This window comes from Gossypium hirsutum, chromosome A05, assembly GCF_007990345.1.
Source record: "Gossypium hirsutum isolate 1008001.06 chromosome A05, Gossypium_hirsutum_v2.1, whole genome shotgun sequence".
Classification (NCBI taxonomy): Eukaryota; Viridiplantae; Streptophyta; class Magnoliopsida; order Malvales; family Malvaceae; genus Gossypium; species Gossypium hirsutum.
In genome coordinates, this window is record NC_053428.1 from 92590236 (window position 1) to 92608772 (window position 18537).

Sequence of the window (18537 nt, forward strand, 5' to 3'; positions counted from 1 at the left end):
TCACAAAGTGACCTTCAGATAGTACCACACTTGTGACGAATGCTATCTTTTACACATAGTGGTCAGCACTTAGTACCACACATGTGATCAAATCTATCGGGTACGCATAGTAGCCTGCACTGAGTACTACACATGAGACCTAACCATCTGGTACACATAGTAGCCTGCACTTAGTACTGCACACGTGACCTAAAACCATTTTAAACACATTGTACCGTACATATAGTACTACAGATGTGTTCTTACAATGGATCATTCGTATCTTTTCTATAACGAAGGTCCAACCGAGAAATTCCTCACTTTTCAACATTTTACCAATTCATCCATAATCAATTTCAATTCATAATTTACATCAAATGATCATTCAATATGCAACCACCTCTCATATAATAACAAAATATTATAACATATGTAAAAACGATATATTATTTACATACAAACTTACCTCGATAGCACAATTAGTGAAAATGACTTATTCATCATATTCTTTGTTTTCCTCTCGTTCTAAGTCCGAATCTCATTTTCCTTGATCTATAACAATACATTTAACTCATTTATTCATCCTGCTACTCAAATTAGCCTGAATTCACATTTTTGCAAAATTTACATTTTTCCCTAAACTTTGTCATATTTACACTTTTGACCCTAGGCTCGTAAAATGATTTTTATTCAATTTCCTTGTATTTTAAGCCTAGCCGAACCATTTTCATAACTGTAGCAGTCCATAATTTCCATTTATTTACACACTTACACACATTTTACAACTTTTTACAAACTAGTCCTTTTTGACAATTTCACCGAAAATCGCTTAGTAAAAGTCATTTATTACACACCGAGCATTCATATTCTACCATTAAACATCAAAACACATGCATGTCATCCACGGGTAAATTTTTTAAACACAAACCCTAGCTCAAAATAATGGTGGAAATAGCTAAACCGAGATACGAGGATCTCAAAAATGTAAAGAACATTAAAAGCGGGGCTAGAGCAGACTTCTATTTGAGCTTGGAAGCTTGAAAAACCCTATCTTTTGAAATTCGACCATAGCTTGAAGATGGACACAATTTTGCTTTGATTTTGGCTTTTTAATTTTATTAATTACTAAATGACCAAAATACCCCTAACTTAAAAAAATTCTATTTCACCTATTTCATGTCCATTTTTGTCCAACGAATTATCAAATGGTCTAAATACCATTTAAAGGCCTCCAATTTAAAATTTCATAATAATTTAGTCCTTTGGACTAAAATCAGTGGCCAAACATTAAAATTTTCGAACGAAATTTTCACAAAATCGTTTCGTGAAATTGTAGACCATAAAAATATAATAAAAATAAATTTTATTAAGTTGAATTTGTGGTACCAAAACCATTGTTTTGACTAGGCCTAAAATCGGGCTGTTACAGTTACTGAATTGGGCTTAGGCCCAGACTGTTTATACTCTTTGATTGATTATATGATATGGGATTACACACTAAGTTTTCATAACTCACCCACCTGTTTATCTGTATAGGTAATCCTCAAGCTTAGATGGGTTGATGCTGCGAAGGACTCGAAGGTGGCCATACAACTGCACGGACTTCTTTATTGGGTTTTAAACATTAAATAGTTTTAATTTGGGTGTTTTTAATGTGATAAGGCCTTTGTAATTTTTAATCTTTAATTTTGGGGTTTTATTTATTATGATTTATATCTGCTGGTAGTAGGATACGGGTTTTCAAAAAGATAAATGTTTTTTTTTCAAATCACCACGTTGACGCAACATGTTTTTAGAAGCTTCCACAAGAAATAATGTTTTAAAGTTAATAATAAATTAATATGGTTATATTTTTGTCAAATGACTTAAGCTTTGAAAATAAACGGGATATCCTTAAACCTTCGCTAAGATCATAAGGAGGTTAAATATAAAACGGGTTTCAAAGATACTATACTTTGTGAAAAATACTTCAATGTGACATCGCCAGATTCGAACATAACGTCTAGGCCGGTTTTTGGGTGTTACATTTGGTGGGATCAAAGCCAGTTTCCTATGGATTTGGGTTTCTTCTAGAAACTTGGAATTTCCAAAAAAAAATGTCTTAAATGATTTGAAAGTATTTTGAAAAGTTTTTGCTGAATGTGTGGAACACCAAGTCTTCGGCATCGAAACTATAAGTTTTCTAAAATAGTTGCTTGTTTTAAACTGAAATACTGAGATTACTATAGGTAGTAGACTGTATTAAAATACTCTATTTAGGTAAACCAAAACTGTAGTAAGACTGCGATCCGAGAAATCGAACCCTGAAATACCGATACTGTTTTCCATAAAATATCCGTTAATAAACACTGGAACTGTAATCTGATGCATAAAATTGTTAATACAGATAAAGCGTAATTCAATAATGAGCACCAAAGGTACTAGTGGAAGGGGTACAATAGGCCGAGGCGGAGGTCATGGAGGTGCTCAGGCTGGGTCTTCATCATCTGGCCACATGCCTAACGTTGAAGCTAAAGTGGCACCGGCTTCACCTGTGACTAAGACTTGGTCTCATGATCGTGCAGCTGGGGATGAAGCATTGTCCCTGGCCATGTTGCAGATTCTGGAGAAGGTCGTTGGGCCTAATACTGATATTGTGGGTCGTGGGTCAGTTACAGAACGACCCCAGTCTAATGGGGCTAAGATTTTCACTGGTATTACTAAAGTAGCCCCTAATGTGGCTGAATATTGGTTGAGGCCACAAAGTGAATCATGGATGACCTTGACTGCACCCCTAAGTAGAAACTAAAGGGTGTAGTGTCACTGTTGCGAGATGAGGCCTACCAATGGTGGCTTATAGTTAAAGAGGGCACTCAGCCCGACCGATTGACATGGGAATTCTTGAAGACCGCTTTCCAAGGAAAATATGTGGGTGCCAGTTATGTGGATGCCCGGAGGTGGGAGTTTCTAAATCTGACACAGGAGTATAAATCAGTGGTCGAATATGAGGCTGAATTATTGCAACATAGCTGCTATGCACGTTGGATGGTGGAACTGAATATGAGAATTGTGTTCGTTGCAAGGACGGCCTCAGGGATGGTTTAAGGGTTTTGATAGCTCCACAGAGGGGGCGAGATTTTTCTCCTTTAGTGGATAAAGCGAAGATCGCCGATGATGTGAAGAGCGCTGAGGCCAAAACTGTGAGAAGGATAGAGGTAGGAACAAGAGGGATTTGGAGCCCTCAAGTTCATTTTTGCGGCCTAAGAAAAAGGCCAGAGTTTATGGGCCAGTCAAAGTTGGGGCCCCTATTGCTGTTACTGGACCACAGCCCTTTGCGGATTATAGAAGATGCCATCAGGACGAATGCTAGAAAAAGATTGGGGCATGTCTGGGATGTGGATCATTGGAGCATCATATCAGAGATTGTAATGGTATGGGTACAGTTTAGCAACCGAGAGGTCGTGGTCAGGCCATAGATGGTAATGGTATGGGCCGTGGTCAGAGGGCACCAGGCAGAGGTGCTGGTCATACTGAGGTGAGGCAGCCAGCTCAGGTTTATGTTGCACGTTGCCGAGAGGATGGAAATGCCCCAGATTTTATCACAGGTACGTTCTTTATCTATAATATACCTTATATTGCACTGATAGATATAGGATCTAGTCATTCCTATATAGCTTGTAATATGTTTGAGACTTTGGATATCTTGGTTGAGAGTACTGCAAGTGAGGTTACTATGTTGAGTCCATTAGGGCAGTCTGCTAGGGTAGATAAACTGTTCAGAGATGTGCTTTTGGAGGTTCAAGGAATTATCTTTTTGGTAGATTTGATGGAACTTCCTTTTGGAGAATTTGACTTAATTTTGGGAATGGATTGGGTAGTGAAACATCCGGCAAACTTTGACTGTGCGGCTAAATGGATGGTACTGAGAACTACGGAGGAGGACGAGGTAGTTGTAATTAGGGAGCGTTGAAACTATTCGTTAAATGTGATTTCTGCACTAAGGGCTGAGTTCGTAAGGGTTGTGAGGCGTATCTAGCCTACATCGGTGTTTCAAATTATAAGGGTTCTTCTGTTAAGGATATCAAAATAGTTAAAAACTTTCTAGATGTTTTCCCTGAAGAGCTGCCTGGGTTACCTCCAAATCGTGAAGTTGAGTTTGGGATTAAGCTCCTACCTAGTACAGCTCCGGTGTCCATCACCCATTATAGGATGGCGCTGAAAGAGCTTGTGGAGCTTAAAGCTCAGATTCAAGAGTTATTGGATCGAGGGTTCGTCCGACCTAGTGTGTCTCCATGGGGAGCACTGGTTTTGTTTGTAAAAAAGAAGGATGGATCCATGTGCATCTGCATCGATTATTGGCAATTGAATAAATTGACTGTTAAGAATAGGTACCTCCTACCTAGGATAGATGACTTGTTTGACCAGTTCTGGGGTGCTTCGATTTTCTCTAAGATTGATCTCTGATCGGGGTATCATCAATTGAGGGTTAAAGAGATTGATGTTTACAAGAAAGTATTTAGGACTCGTTATGGTCATTACAAGTTCTTAGTGATGCCGTTTGGACTGACGAATTCACAGCAGCTTTTATGGATCTGATGAACCGAGTGTTTGTGATCTATCTAGATCAGTTCGTAGTTGTGATTATTGATGAAATTCTGGTGTATTCGAGAATCGAAGATGAACATGATGCACATCTCTGAGTGGTTTTATAGATTCTAAGAGAGAAAAAATTGTATGCCAAGTTTAGTAAGTGTTAATTCTGGTTGCGAGAGGTAGCATTTCTAGGCCATGTGGTATCTGCTGAAGGGATAAGGATTGATCCTCAAAAAATTGAGGCTATTCTAGCTTGGAAGCCGCCTAAGATTGTATCAGAGATTCGCAGTTTTCTAGGACTGGCAGGGTATTATCGACAGTTTATTGAGGGTTTTCATTGATTGCTACGCCTCTGACTAAGTTATTACGTAAGGGTATGCCATTTAACTAGACTGATGCACAGCAAGAGAGCTTTGAAAAGCCCAAGAAAGTTTTGACTGAGGCCCCTGTCTTGATATAGCTAGAGTTTGGGAAAGAGTTCACTATTTACAATAATACATCACATGTTGGTTTGGGATGTGTGTTGATGCAAGAGAGTAAGGTGGTTGCATATACATCCCGTCACCTTAAGACTCATGAGGCGAATTATCCGACGCGTGAGTTGGAGTTGGCTGCGGTGGTATTTGCACTGAAGATTTGGAGGCATTACCTATACGGTGAGAAGTGTATTATTTAAGTGGATCACAAGAGCCTCAAGTACATAATTACTTAGAAGGAGCTGAATCTTAGGCAGTGTAGATGGATTGAGCTGCTTAAAGACTATGACTGTACGATCGAATACCATTCTGGGAAAGTCAATGTGGTGGCCAACGCACTGAGCCGTAGGGCTATGACTAATCTGAGGACAATGTTTGCTCGCCTTAGTTTATTTGATGGTGGTAGCTTGTTGGCCGAGCTCCAAGTTAAACCAACGTGGATTGAGTAGATTAAGGGTAAGCAGTTGGAAGATGAGTCACTGGGTCCTTAATTCCAACAGATTGAGAGTGGTAACACATCAGATTTTGGATTGAATAGTGAAGGGGTACTTTGTTTTCGTAAGAGGGTATGTGTACAGAAGGATACTGGTTTGAGGTAGTCTATACTCCGAGAGGCACATAGTAGTCCTTATGCTATGCATTCTAGTGGAAATAAGATTTACCGAGACCTTCGGGAGTTGTATTGGTGGCCAAGTCTTAAGCATGAAGTTACCAACTTTGTGGGTAAATGTCTAACTTGCCAACAGGTTAAGGCTAAAGATCAGTTGTCGTTAGTGTTGCTTCAGCAACTTAAAATTCTGCTTTGGAAGTGGGAGAGAGTGACTATGGACTTCGTTAGTGGGCTGCCCTTAACGCCTACTAAGAAGGATACAATATGAGTCATTGTGGATCGGTTGACCAAGTTAGCCCATTTCATACTAGTTCGTACTGATTACTCTTTTCAGAAATTGGCTAAACTGTATGTGGCTAAGATAGTGAGACTCATATGGTACCAGTTTCCATAATATCTGATAAGGATCCTCGCTTCACGTCTCAGTTTTGTAAGAAGTTGCCCGAAGCTCTGGGTAGAAGATTGGACTTCAGTACTGAGTTCCATCCTCGGACAGACGGTCAGTCAGAGAGGGTGATTCAAATACTGGAGGACATATTAAGGAGTTGTGTGATAGATTTCTGAGGCAGTTGGGAGGACTACTTGCCGTTAGCAGAGTTTGCATATAACAATAGCTATTAGTCTAGCATACAGATGGAACCTTATGAGGCATTATATGGTCGTAGGTGTCGTACTCCTTCGTATTGGATTGAGTTGGGCAAGCAGCGTATTCTGGGCCCGGAGTTAGTTTCTGATACCAAGGATAAAGTTAGACTAATTCAGGATCGACTGAAGGTGACAGTAGACAGACAGAAGTCATATGCAAATTTGAAGCGTAAGGAGATTGAGTATTCTGTGGGGGACTTCATTTTTCTCAAGGTCTCGCCATGGAAGAAGGTACTAAGATTTGGACGGAAGGGCAAGCTGAGCCCTAGGTTCATTGGGCCTTACTGCAGACTGAAATGTGTAAGACCAGTTGCCTATCAATTAGAGTTACCTCTAAAGTTGGACTGGATTCATGATGTGTTGAGGCGCTACCGCTCTGATCCTACACATGTTATCTCTATTGAGGAGATTGAAATTAGGCCAGACCTGTCTTTTGAAGAGGAACCAGTTTAGGTATTGGAGCGTGATGTGAAGGTTTTAAGGAATAAGTCTATTCCACTGGTTAAGGTACTTTGGCATAATCACATTTCTGAGGAGGCCACGTGGGAACCCGGGGAGGCGATGCAACAACAATACCCTCATCTATTCTGATCAGGTAAATTTCAAGGCCAAAATTTTCTTTTAGGGGGGTAGCGTTGTAACGCCCTAAAATCCTAAGTATTTATTTTGTATGATTCTGACACATAGCTGTATATCTGTTTCAATGGTTAAGTGTTCTAGGAAGTGTCTAAGAAGTCTTGGGTTCAAGCTTGGCTTGAGCAATTTTTGTTTTTAATGGATAACCCTTGTCTATAGTCAATAAGCTTTTCAATAACTGTGGATAAGTTATGGTACAAGGGGCCTACTGGTCTAGGGGGTAATTGGCATGTTACACATGCCAGAGGACTGAGGTTTGAATCTTGGTGGGGGCAGTGGAGTGTTTTATTTTACTGTTTAACTATTATGGTTGCATGGGTCACCCAAGACGACTGTGTACCTACTCTTGGGTCGATAAGTGTACCTAGACCCCCTAATTGATAAAATGACTGAAATGCCCCTGTATGGTAAAATGACTGATATGCCCTATGAGATGTATGACTATGTTTGAGCATGCCATTTTATATATATTGATCACACGTATGATATTATGAAATGATGCATGACATGTTGCATGGGGATGAGTTTATTATGATTGGAGGAAGTGTACTGTATTGGCAGCTCTGCTGTAAATACTATTTAGTACCGCAACCGGTACTACCTGGAGTGTAGGGATGGGTGGGTTGATTTTATTTCCACGTGGAGTGTAGTGTTGGACAGATATGGAGTGTAGAGGCTAGTTGGGAAGGATTTATTGATTGCATATCTGTATTGTACTATTACTGAGATGGGCTCAATCCCACATTGATACTGATACTGTAATGGGCTAAGGCCCTAACTGAAATCGAACCGTTACTGAATTGGGCTTAGGCCTAGACTGTTTATGCTTTCTGGTTGATTATCTGATATGGGATTACACACTGAGTTTTCATAACTCACCCATTTGTTTATTTGTACACGCAATCCCTAGGCTTAAACGGGTAGGTGTTGCGACGGACTCGAAGGTGGCCACACAGCTACACGGACTTTCTTATTAGGTTTTAAATTCTAAATAGTTTTAATTTTGGTGTTTTTAATGTAATAAGGCCTGTATAATTATTAATCTTTAATTTTGGGGTTTTATTTATTTTGATTTATATCTGCTGGTAGTAGGATGTGGGTTTTCAAAAAGATAAATGTTTTTTTTCAAATCACCACATTAACACAACATGTTTTTAGAAGCTTCTGCAAGAAATAATGTTTTAAAGTTAATAATAAATTTAATATGGTTAGCTTTTTGCCAAACGACTTAAGCTTTGAAAATAAACGGGAAATCCTTAAACCTACGCTAAGATTACAAGGTGGTTAAATATAGAATAGGTTTCAATGATACTATACTTTGCGAAAAACACTTCAATGTGACATCGCTAGATTCGGTCATAACGTCTAGGTTGGGTTTGGGGTGTTACAAAATAGCCAAATGTCCATCTTCTTCTTGTTCCAGCAAAATCTACCGTGGAAGCCATGGCTAGGGTTTGTGTGACAGCCCTAAAGTGACCCTAGTCGGAAAGCGGTTTCGGGACCTCTAAACCGAGTCACCAAAGTATTTGAATATGATATTTATTGTCTAAAATATGTGAATATGAATGTGTGAAAGTTTTAAGCTTTGATTTAGTCGATTGCATGTGAATTTAGTAATAGGACTTATGTGTGACACTTTTGAAATGTGATAGGTTAATCTATAAGGACCTATTAATGCATGTTGTATAAATGATGGGTTTGCATGTCAAATTAGCCAAAAATCTAGATGGTGGCCGGCCATGCTATGGGGTAAAACATATTATAAACTTTTTGTGTTTATATGTTGTGGGAAGAATAATAAAATATGAGGGGAGTGGGAGGAGAAACCAAAGTTGTTTCATCCTTGCTCCCCCATTTTACCGTAACTTGAGGAAGGAAGAAGAAAGGAGTTCTCTTGCTTCATGTTCGGCTTGGATGAGGATTAGGAAGAGGTAAGTACCTTGAAATTTGTGGAAAATTATGTATAAAGAAGGTGGTTAGTTCAAGTTCTATTCATTCCATGGATTAAGTTTTGATTGATTGGAAGTTTGATATTCGGCCAAGTAGTTTGAAGCTCTTAGTACATATATTTTTTTTCTTCTTTCTTGAAGGTTGAAATTGAGTTGTTCTTAAGGAGCTGCCGAATGTGGTCATTGAAGGGCCTTGAGGAACAATATGTGTGGATTGGGTTATAACATTCGGCCATGGTAGAAAATGGAAGAAATAAATGGTTGTTAATTGTGATAGTTTAAGGAAATTGTAAGTAGTTTGAATAAATGAACAATAATAATAATAAATCATCTAGTGAATTGGTTTAGTTGCCGAATTTGAACTAGGAAGTTATTGAGTAATATGTGTATTTTAAGTGATAGAATAGAGTGAATGCTTGGAATGTGATATGTATGAATTATAAGTTGGATTAAAAGCTGTTATATTGCCTTATCATTTTCGGAAATGTGCTTTGTTGGATGGATGTGCTTATAAGTATAACTTGAGATAAAATGGTGCTTAGTCATCATAAATAACCATATTTGTAGAATGTGTTAAATATATATATTCGGCCTTAACATAGATATGCATATATCTATAAAGTTGTTAATGCCTAAGTAAGATGTTGGGTTGAGCATGACTAGAGTATATATATATGCGTATGGTGTTTGATAGTTAACCATTAAGTCATATGCACCTAAACCTTATAATATACATGTGTTATATTAAATCGCCTATTTGATTTGAAAGTAAATGAATTCCATTGTTTTAAATTAAGCTCAAGAGCAAAGGGGAACTAAATACGATAAAGGAAAGGAAAAGGTGATCGAATAGCCGTTGAAATCGTTCGACAACATCCGAGGTAAGTTTTCGAGTAATGGAACTTAGATTATGATTCGATTACATCATGTTATATAGCGAATCAAAACCATGCTCTTTGTATGTGGTTATTGAGCCGAAAATGGTAATGGTAGATAAGTGCCTTGTGTCTGAGTTCTAGTAATGAAAACGAAATGAAGATGTGTTATGATTTATGGACATATGTGCATGATTATTCGGATGATAACCGGACTAAGATCTGAAGGCATTCGTGCGAGTTGCTATATCCGGGCTATGTCCCGAAGGCATTTATGCTAGTGATTATATCCGGGCTAAGACCCGAAGGCATTTGTGCGAGTTGCTATATCCGGGCTAAGACCCGAAGGCATTTGTGCGAGTTGTTATATCCGGCTAAATCCCGAAGATACTTGGGTTTGGAAGTGAGCGATCTTGATGTAATAATTTCAATTAATACGCTCATAAAATCCAAACGATAAGGTATGTTTCGTATATGCATCAGAAAAGTCGATTAGTTTTAAATAGTATTCGTTCAATTGATTAATGAACTTTCGACCTTTAGTTAGGTTTGATACCTTGTGTATGAATATGGTGATTGAAGCGTGAAGTAAGTATGATTATGAGAATTTGCATATATGAAGTTATTCATTTAGCCATATGAATGTTATACTTTAGTCAAAACTAATTTCATTACTCAAACTTACTAAGCATTAAATGCTTATTCTGTTGCTTTGATTCTCTGTTTTATAGATTTTGCTCGTCAGCTATCGGACTCGGGATTGTCAAAGTCGAAGTTGTCCACTCTATCGAAGCCCTTTTGGTACTCTTTTAGTTGAACTCTGATAATGGCATGTATAGGACTGCCCTTTGTTGTTAGTCAAGTACCTTTGGTAATGTATATATTTGGATAGCCATGCGAAAATGGCTTATATATATATTGAGCATAGCATTATAATCATTTTGTATGTTGTTCATTGAGTGGTATGGAAATTTTTGGTAACGATTAGCCATTGGAATGGTTAATCACGATCATTTTGGTGCTATGTATGACAAAATTCTAGTTGATCCATGGAAAACCATGAAATAGGTAAAGTTTACCAAAAAAAAAAAAGATGCTGACAGCAGCAGTGATGTGGATTTGAAAAATTGCTAAAAATAGTAGGAATGGAATTAAATAGTGAATAAATTATGTAATCGAACCTTGATGAATCTACTTTCATATGAAAGTAACGAAACGCTCATATGAGCCATATTTTATGAGATGTTTAAGTTTTCGTGAAACAGGGCCAGAGCGATTTCTGGATCCCCTATTCTGACTTTGGAAATTCACTATAAATTAATCAGAGATAATTAGAAGTCATGCCCTATATGTACAGATTCCTTTTCGAGTCTAGTTTCTTTAGAAACAAACGGAATAAGTATTGAAGCCCTGTACAGGCAGATATCTAAGTCGTAATGCATGAAGGTCAGAGTAGTCAAACCCTGAAATAGGGGAGACTGTAACTAATAAACTGTACTAATTGGCCAAACCAAAAATTCTAGAAACAAATATGTAGATGGATATATGAGTCTAGTTTCAGGAAAAATTGACGGAATCAGTTTTTCAGTTTTGGAACTCGAGATATGATTTTTAAGGTGACAGTGACGCAGTTAGCCAGCTTGTCTTGAAATTTTAAAATGAACTGTGTAAATAAATGAATTAAGTTCGTTAACACCTCGTGTTCGACTCCGGCAACGGTCTCGGGTGCGGGGCGTTACAATTTTATTGGTATCAGAGCTACGGTTTAGTCGATTCTAGGACTACCGTAATACGTTCGAGCCTAGCTATACATGCCATTGTGTGTCTATTTGATAGTGTGGTGATTTCTGAAAGTTAAAAATGTGTTTGTTTATAGTAATGGATCCCGATCCCAACCGAGCCGTAGCTGATGATCTTGAGAGTGTAGCGCCTGCTCCCGCACAAGGGACAGCGCCAGTGGACTCTCAACCTATTGCTAGTAATCAGAATGACGAAGCTAGACGGGCTTTTTATAGCGTGATGAATGATTGGTTCAACCAATACATTCGAACTAATACGGCTGTTCCACAACCTCCATTCCCGACTAATACAACCCCCGCACCTACAATACCTCCGGTAACTGACCAAATAAGGTCAAATAAGCCCCCAGTTGACAGAATCCGAAAACACGGGGCTACTGAATTTAAAGCTACGGACAGCGATGATGCCGAGCAAGCTGAATTTTGGTTGGATAACACTATTCGGGTACTCGATGAACTATCTTGCACACCCGATGAATGCCTAAAGTGTACTATCTCCTTGCTACGTGATTCTGCCTACTATTGGTGGAATACGTTGATTTCTGTTGTGCCCAGAGAGAAAGTAACTTGGGAGTTTTTCCAAACCGAGTTTCGAAAAAAGTATATCAGTCAGAGATTCATTGATCAAAAACAGAAGGAATTTCTTGAACTTAAACAAGGTTCCATGTCGGTTACTGATTATGAACGAAAGTTTGTAAGGCTTAGCCGGTACGCTCGAGAATTCATTTCTTCAGAAGCTGTGATGTGTAAACGTTTCGAGGATGGACTGAATGATGATATAAAGCTGTATGTTGGCATTTTAGAAGTCCGAGAATTTGTGGTACTTGTCGAACGAGCTTGCAAAGCCGAAGAGCTCAGTAAGGAGAAAAGAAAAGCTGATATGGGAGCAAAGGAGTTTCGTAAGAGATCTTCGGGAAAGCCCTTTCAACAGTTATCAAAGAAATTTAGAGATGACTTAGGCCGGTCTAGAGACACTTCGGGTTTTTCTAGACGAGATCGCGATCGACCCCCTGTGAGTACACGAGTCACGTCGGTCACCAGTGTTGGAAATGATCGTCGAGATAGAACGGAGTGCCAGTATTGTGGTAAATAGCATTCGGGGAGTTGTAGATTCCATGACCGCTCCTGTTATAAGTGCGGATCAGCTGACCATTTTATCAAGGATTGCCCAAGACTGTCTAAACAAAATGTAAATCAGAGTGGGAAACCAGGTGCTACTACTGCCCGGGGTAGACCATCTAGAAACACGGGCAATGCTAGTGGCGGTCAGGGAGGATCTAGAGATGCTACAACCAGATCTGAGGCTCGTGCTCCTGCTAGAGCTTATGCTATACGCGCACGCGAGGATGCTTCCTCGCGAGATGTTATTACCGGTACTTTTACTCTCTTTGATACTAATGTGATTGCTTTGATTGACCCTGGTTCTACTCATTCTTATATATGTGAAACCTTAGCATCCAGTAAGACTTTACTTGTTGAGTCTACTGAGTTCGTAATTCGAGTGTCGAATCCTTTGGGTCGTTATGTACTTGTTGACAAAGTGTGTAAGAAATGTCCCCTAGTAATCCGAGGTTCCTGTTTTCCAGCCGATTTGATGCTTTTACCGTTTGATGAATTTGATGTTATCCTCGGTATGGATTGGTTGACCGTACATGATGCAATTGTAAATTGGAAAAGAAAAACCATTGATTTGAGGTGTGTAAATAACGAGGTAATCCGAGTTGAGTCTACTGACTTGAATGGGTTGCCAGCTGTAATATCATCGATGTTGGCTCAGAAATATGTAAGAAAGGGGTGTGAAGCATACCTTGCGTATGTACTTGATGACAAAGTGTCAGAAAAGTTTCGATCAACTGAAAACTTATTTGACTGAAGCTCCATTACTATTGCAGCCCGAATCAGGCAAGGAATTTGTCATTTACAGTGATGCATCCTTACTTGGGTTGGGTTGTGTATTGATGCAAGAAGATCGAGTTGTAGCTTATGCGTCGAGACAATTGAAGCCACATGAGAAAAATTATCCAACCCATGATCTCGAACTAGCTGCCATCGTATTCGCTTTGAAAATATGGCAACATTACTTATTTGGTGAGAAGTGCCACGTATATTTGGATCACAAAAGTCTCAAATATTTGATGACTCAAAGAGACTTGAATCTGCGACAAAGACGTTGGCTCGAGTTGTTAAAAGACTATGAGCTTGTCATTGACTATCACCCGGGAAAGGCTAATGTGGTTGCGGATACCTTAAGTCGTAAATCACTGTTTGCTTTACGAGCGATGAATGTACACTTGTCTGTTCTATCCGACAATGTGTTAGTAGCTGAATTAAAGGCCAAACCATTGTTGATTCATCAAATTCATGAAGCTCAGAAAGTCGATGATGAATTAGTTGCAAAACGGGCTGAATGTGTTTCGAATATGGAATCAGAGTTTCAAATTGATGATGACGATTGTTTGAGGTTCAGAAGTCGTTTGTGTGTGCCAAGAAATTCAGAACTTATTTCGATGATTCTGAACGAAGCTCATTGTAGCCGAATGTCAATTCACCCAGGGAGTACAAAAATGTACAACGATCTGAGACATCAGTTTTGTTGGCATGGTATGAAACGAGACATTTCCGAATTTGTTTCGAAGTGTTTAATATGTCAACAAGTGAAAGCAGAACATCAAGTGCCTACAGGTTTACTTCAGCCGATCATGATACCTGAATGGAAATGGGATCGAGTCACGATGGATTTTGTATCTGGGTTGCCAGTGTCGGCAAGTAAGAAAGATGCGATTTGGGTTGTTGTTGATAGACTGACTAAGTCGGCTCACTTTATCCCCGTACGTACGGATTTTTCATTGGATAAACTAGCTGAATTGTATGTTTCTCAGATTGTGAGATTACACGGGGTACCTATTTCTATTGTGTCGGATAGAGATCCGAGGTTCACCTCGCGATTTTGGAAGAAATTGCAAGAAGCCTTGGGTACCAAGTTGCATTTTAGCGCCGCTTTTCATCCACAGACTGATGGTCAATCTGAGCGGATAATTCAGATACTCGAGGATATGTTGAGATGTTGCATCCTTGAGTTTAGTGGTTCATGGGAGCGGTATTTACCTTTGATTGAATTCGCTTACAACAATAGTTTTCAATCAAGCATTAAGATGGCACCTTATGAGGCTTTGTACGGACGTAAATGCCGTACACCGTTGTTTTGGACCGAACTCGGTGAGAGTAAAATTTTCAGAGTTGATTTGATTAAAGATGCTGAGCAGAAAGTAAAAATAATTCGTGAAAGTCTAAAGGCAGCATCAGATCGTCAGAAGTCGTACGCGGATTTAAAACGAAGAGATATTGAGTATCAGGTGGGAGACAAAGTGTTTCTTAAGGTTTCACCTCGGAAAAAGATACTCAGATTTGGCCGTAAGGGCAAACTGAGTCCGAGGTTCATTGGGCCGTATGAAATCTCCGAACGAGTTGGTCCAGTTACATATAGGTTGCTTTTACCCCCTGAACTTGAAAGGATTCAAAACGTTTTTCATGTTTCGATGCTTCGGCGTTACAGATCTGATCATTCACACATAATTAATCCCTCCGAGGTTGAAATTCAATCCGATATGAGTTATGAAGAAGAACCGATACTTATCCTAGCTCGTGAAGTGAAAGAGTTGCGAAACAAAAGGGTTCCGTTAGTAAAGGTGTTATGGCTCAAACACGGAATCGAAGAAGCTACATTGGAAACTGAGGACTCTATGAAAGAACGATACCCAAACCTATTTACCGGTAAGATTTTTGGGGATGAAAATTTCTTAAGTGGGGGAGAGTTGTGACAGCCCTAAAGTGACCCTAGTCGGAAAGCGGTTTCGGGACCGCTAAACCGAGTCACCAAAGTATTTGAATATGATATTTATTGTCTAAAATATGTGGAAATGAATGTGTGAAAGTTTTAAGCTTCGATTTAGTTGATTGCATGTGAATTTAGTAATAGGACTTATGTGTGACACTTTTGAAATGTGATAGGTTAATCTATAAGGACCTATTAATGCATGTTGTATAAATGATGGGTTTGCATGTCAAATTAGCCAAAAATCTAGATGGTGGCCGACCATGCTATGGGGTAAAACATATTATAAACATTTTGAGTTAATATGTTGTGGGAAGAATAATAAAATATGAGGGGAGTGGGAGGAGAAACCAAAGTTGTTTCATCCTTGCTCCCTCATTTTGCCGTAACTTGAGGAAGGAAGAAGAAAGGAGTTCTCTTGCTTCATGTTCGGCTTGGATGAGGATTAGGAAGAGGTAAGTACCTTGAAATTCTTGGAAAATTATGTATAAAGAAGGTGGTTAGTTCAAGTTCTATTCATTCCATGGATTAAGTTTTGATTGATTGGAAGTTTGATATTCGGCCAAGTAGTTTGAAGCTTTTAGTACATATATTTTTTTCTTCTTCTTTCTTGAAGGTTGAAATTGAGTTATTCTTAAGGAGGTGCCGAATGTGGTCATTGAAGGGCCTTGAGGAACAATATGTGTGGCTTGGGTTATAACATTCGGCCATGGTAGAAAATGGAAGAGATAAATGGTTGTCAATTGTGATAGTTTAAGGAAATTGTAAGTAGTTTGAATAAATGAACAATAATAACATTAAATCATCTAGTGAATTGGTGTAGTTGCCGAATTTGAACTAGGAAGTTATTGAGTAATGTGTGTATTTTAAGTGATAGAATAGAGTGAATGCTTGGAATGTGATATGTATGAATTATAAGTTGGATTAAAAGCTGTTATATTGCCTTATCATTTTCAGAAATGTGCTTTGTCAAAGAAATTGAGGGTTGATGTTTAAGTGATGTGAGTATAGGGATATTCGGCTTGTAGTTTTATAGATGTAATATGAGTGTTAGGACAGAATGATGTTTAAGTACGAATGTATTTGGATGGATGTGCTTATAAGTATAACTTGAGATAAAATGGTGCTTAGTCATCATAAATAACCATATTTGTAGAATGTGTTAAATATATATATTCGGCCTTAACATAGATATGCATATATCTATAAAGTTGTTAATGCCTAAGTAAGATGTTGGATTGTGCATGACTAGAGTATATATATATGCGTATGGTGTTTGATAGTTAACCATTAAGTCATATGCACCTCAACCTTATAATATACATGTGTTATATTAAATCGCCTATTTGATTTGAAATTAAATGAATTCCATTGTTTTAAATTAAGCTCAAGAGCAAAGGGGAACTAAATACGATAAAGGAAAGGAAAAGGTGATCGAATAGCCGTTGAAATCGTTCGACAACATCCGAGGTAAGTTTTCGAGTAATGGAACTTAGATTATGATTCGATTAGATCATGTTATATAGCGAATCAAAACCATGCTCTTTGTATGTGGTTATTGAGCCGAAAATGGTAATGTAGATAACTGCCTTGTGTCTGAGTTCTAGTAATGAAAACGAAATAAAGATGTGTTATGATTTGTGGACATATGTGCATGATTAATCGGATGATAACCGGACTAAGATCCAAAGGCATTCGTGCGAGTTGCTATATCCGGGCTATGTCCTGAAGGCATTTATGCTAGTGATTATATCCGGGCTAAGACCCGAAGGCATTTGTGCGAGTTGCTATATCCGGGCTAAGACCCGAAGGCATTTGTGCGAGTTGTTATATCCGGCTAAATCCCGAAGATACTTGGGTTTGGAAGTGAGCGATCTTGATGTAATAATTTCAATTAATACGCTCATAAAATCCAAACGATAAGGTATGTTTCGTATATGCATCGGAAAAGTCGATTCGTTTTAAATAGTATTCGTTCAATTGATTAATGAACTTTCGGCCTTTAGTTAGGTTTGATACCTTGTGTATGAATATGGTGATTGAAGCGTGAAGTAAGTATGATTATGGGAATGTGCATATATGAAGTTATTCATTTAGCCATATGAATGTTATACTTTAGTCAAAACTAATTTCATTACTCAAACTTACTAAGCATTAAATGCTTATTCTGTTGCTTTGATTCTCTGTTTTATAAATTTTGCTCGTCAGCTATCGGACTCGGGAATGTCAAAGTCGAAGTCGTCCACACTATCGAAGCCCTTTTGGTACTCTTTTAGTTGAACTCTGATAATGGCATGTATAGGACTGCCTTTTGTTGTTAGTCAAGTACCTTTGGTAATGTATATATTTGGATAGCCATGCGAAAATGGCTTATATATATATTGAGCATAGCATTATAATCATTTTGTATGTTGTTCATTGAGTGGTATGGAAATGTTTGGTAACGATTAGCCATTGGAATGGTTAAGCACGATCATTTTGGTGCTATGTATGACAAAATTCTAGTTGATCCATGGAAAACCATGAAATAGGTAAAGTTTACCAAAAAAAAAAGATGCTGACAGTAGCAGTGATGTGGATTTGAAAAATTGGTAAAAATAGTAGGAATGGGATTAAATAGTGAATAAATTATGTAATCGAACCTCGATGAATCTACTTTCATATGAAAGTAACGAAACGCTCATATGAGCCGTATTTTATGAGATGTTTAAGTTTTCGTGAAATAGGGCCAGAGCAATTTCTGGATCCCCCAGTCTGACTTTGGAAATTCACTATAAATTAATCAGAGATAATTAGAAGTCATGCCCTATATGTACAGATTCCTTTTCGAGTCTAGTTTCTTTATAAACAAACGGCATAAGTATTGAAGCCCTGTACAGGGAGATATCTAAGTCGTAATGCATGAAGGTCAGAGTAGTCGAACCCTGAAACAGGGGAGACTTTAACTAATAAAATGTACTAATTGGCCCAACCAAAAATTCTAGAAAAAAATATGTAGATGGATATATGAGTCTACTTTCAGGGAAAATTTACGGAATCAGTTTTTGAGTTTTGGAACTAAAGATATGATTTTTAAGGTGACAGTGACGCAGTTAGCCAACTTGTCTGGAAGTTTTAAAATGAACTGTGTAAATAAATGAATTAAGTTCGTTAACACCTCGTGT